Below are 6,000 nucleotides of genomic sequence, written 5' to 3' on the forward strand. Positions count from 1 at the left end.
TGTAACACATCTTCCCTTGCAAAGCTACCAGTATAAACTTCATGCATTTCATAAGTACAACTTTAGAAATATAGTGATTGTTCCCATCATACCCACCCTCCCACCCACACTCCCACTCCTCCTTCTCCTATCTCTCCCATTGCCAGTCCCATTCTCCACTAAGATCCATTTACAATTAACTTTATGCACAGAAGACCAACTCTATACCAAGAGCTCAACAATATGCACAAAAAACAAAAAATGCAAAAAAACGAAAATCTGTTACTAGAGAATATTTAAGAGGTTAAGACATGGGGTAGAAACGTAGGCTGGGTGGAGAGATCTGTTAGAAAGCAGAGAAGGTTTTCTAGACTTAAAGAAGTAAATGCCTTTTTTTATTCTTTTAGTAAAACCCTGTATTTTGTCAGCTGATTGAAAAGGGCTTTCATCTACTTTGTGAAAAAGTGTTTGTTAGGCAGTGGCTTTCAAACATTTTTGACTGTGACTCACAATAAGAAACACATCCTACATACTATCTCAACACACAAACACACATACACACACACGGATGAAAAAGTTTCATAAAATGATACTTACCCTTTACCACCAACCACGCAATCCGATACCCTATTCTATTCCTCCTGGTGAGGAGCACCAAGTTGTTTGTATGACCTGTTTGTGGATGGTGAACCATAGCTTGAAAACCCTTGCCGTGGAGGATGAAGGCCTTACTTCCTTCTGTTTGATGCAATGGCTCACTTCTCCCCAAGTCACAACCCTATCTTCTCAAAGCTTTGGGACAAAGTCCTCAAAACCAGTTTACAAAAGCAATTTTCTTAGCTTCTCTTCTTAGTCCATTCCTCCCCCTTCTCTGCACTTACCCTGTAAAAGTTATAAACATTAAATAACAGCCGTCGGAGTCAATCCACAAACAAGCAAGGTTTTGTTGAAAGAGATCAAATAGAAACAACGAAGATGAGTAACATGAGGGGTTTACTTTAATAACCAAATGAAAAGCTGTCGAAGTACAACTGGAACGCAAGGTCTCTGAAGTTGTTTTCACACCTAGAAACTGTGGAGGTGGCAGGGGAGACCTTCACAAGTGTTTCTAGTCTTCAGTCTGTTTTCTGCCAAAATACCTAGGTCTCATTTTACCTTTGTCGCCCTAACGCTGATTGCGTGGTTTCTTATCGTTGATAGACACGTGTGGCGGATGTTCTCAGCACTGGCCACTGTGCTAGGCATGGACTGGCAGACAGAAAGAAACCTGGCCCTTTGCTAGGTGATTCTTTGACATTCACGGCTTGTTTTCCAGTTCTCTTGTCACCACCTTCTTCTAGGCTGTCATCACTTCACCCTGAGCTATGATAACAGCCCCTCATTAATTTTTCACCTCATGCTCTTTTTTCTCTCTCATCCATTCTACAGCCACTGCTCCACGAATCTCATTACAACCACTTTTGGCAGTTTAGTCATCTGTTTAAAAACCCATAACTGGCTCCCTAATGTTGACAAGATAAGATCTGAACTTCTTAACTTGGCATCCCCTGTCTTGAGATTGCTCTGGCCTCTGTGCCTACACAGCCTTACCCTCGGGGGTGTCAGTATTTAATAATTGGGATGGCTCATCCACTGGCCAATCAGAATGGGCTTGGACATAGACACCCTCAAAGCTGGACCGGGCATACTGGCTGAACACCCTTTTGTCTGACAACACCATCTGCCTTCCAACCTTATCTCCTACCACGCTCTCTTCATTCTGTATCCTTCCCTCAAAACCATGGGCCGTCCCAGGCCTCTGCTTCCTCTGTGCCTCCTGCCTGCAGTGCCTTCCTCCCTCTGCTTGCTTACGAAAGCACCGCTTGTCCTTCAGGCCCTACTGGAGCCCAGTCTTTTCTCTGAGACCGTCTTAGACTCCCTAACCCACAATCTCTCCTTCGGTGAGCGGTGTTATTGTTCGCCTTCCCCAGCCTCGTATTGAGTGTGCAGCCTTGGCTATTTATTCCCTCCCTTCAGGTGTCTGCATATCTATCTATCTATCTATCTATCTATCTATCTATCTATCTATCTATCATCTATCGATTGATTGTAAGCTAGAGGGGAGGAAGAGTGTCTTTTAGCTTTCTGAATACTCAGTTCATGGGTCTTGAGCACAATTATGAACATGGATTTTATTGTGTTGAGGGCAATTGATGAGCGGCTAGTTGGAGCTGTTTGGATTTGTAAAATATATGAACATAATAACGCCCGACCTGTGGGTTTTAGAGTTTACAGCACACTGTGCCATACATGATCTCCTTTAATCCTCATGGCAGGTAGTATGTTATGGTCTGTTTCCCTCCCTGGGCCCTGATAGTGTTTTCTCCATTTTCTGAGAGTGAGAGAGGTGATAGGATTTTCCCACGGCCACACAGATGACATGCAGCAGGGCTGGAGTGTAAACCCAGGTTTTTAATTCCAAATCTTACATTCTTTCCGTGACTGACAACCTCCAATGTTTCACTGCTGTGCCCTTATGTTCTCATAATTCTTCTTAAAAGGTGGGGTCCTCCCAGAATCCAATTCTGTCCTCATGTAGAGGTCGAGTACCTTACGCATCTTAGCAACGATCATGCTGTATCAGTAGGAGGGCCTTGTTTCTAAGATTTGTATTGATGGCTGACCTTTTGGCAACATGGCTTGAACTTTTCTCTTTGAAAGCATGTGGCTTCACATATTGTTTTCCTGAATCCTGTTCTTCACCTCCTACTCTACCATTGCATATTTATCTCCATTTATTTACTTTAATGTTCCTTTATGTAATATTTAATTTACCTCAAGGTAAATTCCTTTACCCCAAAGAGCCTTCCACTTTGAAGCTAGTCATAAAGTCAACGAGTGAATGAGTGCTTAATTCGAGCAACTGTGAAAAAACTTTCTTAGTCTTGGTGAAAACCATTTTGTAAGAACTGGCATCTTTTCTAGCCACTGCTATGTCTTTCCTCATTTCTTTTTTGAAACCGAACCCAACATCTAAGAAATTGAACTTCTTAATTCAAGAAGAAAAAGAAAAAAACGGCACAGTTTTAAGGGAGTTGTGATTTTCCTTTGGCACTTAGCACCGAGTGAGCTATATAATTGTAGATGTGAGCCCTGTCTTTTATGGCATGCTAATAAAGCACACCATAACTGAGTCTTTTCATTTCAATTGAAATATACAAGCTGGGCACATGTGAAGCCAGTACTACAAAGTTGTGACATCTGCACAGATGACTTATTCTGACTGACTTTCATGTGAAGTAACGCTGCTAAGGAAATCAATAAAATAAATAAAAATAGTTACTCAGCTGAGATAAAATATAGGTTTAATTTGGTTTAAATATTTAGGTTACCAAAGTGTTTACTTTTTGTAAATAAACTAACCTCTAAGGAAACAATATCAAAGTGTTTATAGTGCTTTGAATTAAAATTTTGACAGTTTCTTTTTAAAAAAAAGATTGGTGTTTATTTGAAAAGCAGAGTTATAGGACACACACAAGGTCAGTTGGGGGAGAAGGGGATGAAGCGAGAGAAATCTTCCATTTGCTGACTCACTTCCCAAATGGCTGCAACAGGATCCTGAAATGCTAACATGTCTCCTGTGTGGATGGCAGGGGCCCCAGCAATTGGATCATCTTCCACTGCTTTCCCAGGCCCATTAGCAGGGAGCTTGATCAGAAGTGGAGCTGCTGGGACTCGAACTGGTGCTTTGACAAAGTTTCAAAGCGTTAGCTCTGCTGGGAGCTTGGGTAGGCTCATCTGACCAGAGAAGTCTGACAGAGAGTACCTTTGCCCCTGAAAGGGACTATCTGATTTGAAAAATGTCAGGGACTCTAAAGTTTAAGAAGCATTCTAATTTACTCATCTAATTTTATTTAAAACAAATTTTGCTTATTTTTATTTTATTTGAGGGAGAGAGAGCTCAAGCCTTTAGCTGTTGGTTCACCCATCAGCTGCCTCCGATAGCTGGGACTGGGCAATGCTGAAGTTGGGAGACCAGATCTCAATCTGAAGTTTGCAGATGACAGCACCCAAACACATGAGCCATCACTGGCTGCCTCCCAGGATGCACATTAGCAAGAAGCTGGAATTAGGAGTGGAGCCGGGACTTGAACCCAGGCCCTCTGATATGGGATGTGGGCATCTCAAAAGGTGTCCTCCCTGCCGTGCCAGATGCTTGCCCCTAATTTGATCTTTAGTTGATAAATAATTCTGCACATTGGTTAGGTACAGTGTGATGTCTTGATACATGCATGGAGGTTCTAGTTTATGCTGTAGTCTAGATCCCATCTGGCTTTTTCTCTGGAAGTCTTTTTGGTGCTTTTTCTTTCTTTTGAATTACTGAGAATTTATGTTATCATCATGAAACATTTAAAAACACACATGTGAAATATGTGTAGAAACAAGATACCTTTTACCTTTATGCTAGTATATATTGTTCTTAGTAATTTGACTTACGTGTGAGTATGTGAAGTATATGTTACTAATGTTTCAACTATGAAAACCATCTCATTGCAATACACTTCCAGGTATCTTTCATACCCATTTCTCAAAAAGAAGAGATGGTTTTGAGTATGCTCATCATAAAGAAATCATAAAAACCCAAGGTGATGGAAATTCAATTAACCTCCATGTAATCACCCTACAATGTGCCTGTCAATGGAAATGTCACATTCTACTCCATAAACATGTACAATTATTAAATGAATTCTAAAACTAAAGTGACAAAAAGGTACCTTTAAATATGGGAATATTATAATTTTCATGATGGTAATGAAGCTTTTATAGCTCAGGGTTTTCTTTGAAAATGTTCCATGTCGGGTTGTGTACTTTGGTCTGAAAAGGGGAAACAATGGGAACAGATTTTACACATGCAGAAAGGGGTACATCTCCTACATAGTGAAACAATCTTGTGCCATGTTATGGCTTCGTTGGTTCCTTTTGAAGATGTCAAGTGGTTTTACATAGAATGACTCACTCAGAAGAACATGCCAAGTGAAGTTGTGAAATTACAACAGGCTGGGCTGTTGATATGCTCTCTTGGTGAATGCCATTACCACCTCTTCAGCTGTAGTCAAGCCAGGAACTTGGAGACACCCTAAACTCTCCCCACCACAACCTTCCAGTCCACAGTCCTACTAAGTACACTTCTTTACAATTCATCCAATAGTTTCCCTCCTTCGTATCTTTCCTAACAATAGCTTCAGTGGACTTTCTGATGTCAGACTAGCTGTCTCACAGCCCTTCTCCTCATATCTTTTAAAACACAGTAGTCCTAAACACAGTCATGGCCATAATACTCCTCTGCTGAAAATCCTGCTGGCAGCAGTGGCTCTTGACCTGAATGTCAAGGTCACCTGGAAACTGTTTCCAAACAATGCAGGCCTCCTCTGTTACCACCACCAATGTCCCATTCACCCTAAAAAACACCAGTCTACTTTAAAGGTGAAACATCCCAGGTCTTTAACATTTCATCCGAAGTTCTTCACAGCCTCATCTCCATACTGTTGCTATGGGAATAGCCCACTGCTCTTGGCTTCAACATACACACCCGCAGAACCTGTGTCCAGGCACCTGGCTCATTCTGGTCCTCTGCTTGCCACTCTCCTCCCATCTTCCTTAGTAACGAACTCCTGCTGGAACTCCACCCTTTGTTCTGGGGCCTGCTGCTCAAAGGCATCGTCATGGCTCTCTGCAAATGCTTTAATGCCTCCAGCAGGGTTGCCCCACCACATCCATCCATGTTTGTTTTGTGTCTCTCTCCCTCCTTCTGGAGCAGTGAGTCTTTTCTTGTCCACTGGTGGCATAAACATGACCATTTATCATGCAGATTTCTAAGTAGCCACATCTAGAATCTAACGCAATAGGCCTATTTGGGTCCTAGGAATATATATTATTATTAAATCGGCAGAATTGGGTCAGGCTAATGCGATGGTTTATAAACCACAACTCAAGAAATACTGCACTCAAATGTAAGCACCATAGAAGTCAGCATTTGGGGCT

Source organism: Oryctolagus cuniculus, chromosome 5 (genome assembly GCF_964237555.1).
Source record: "Oryctolagus cuniculus chromosome 5, mOryCun1.1, whole genome shotgun sequence".
Taxonomy (NCBI): domain Eukaryota; kingdom Metazoa; phylum Chordata; class Mammalia; order Lagomorpha; family Leporidae; genus Oryctolagus; species Oryctolagus cuniculus.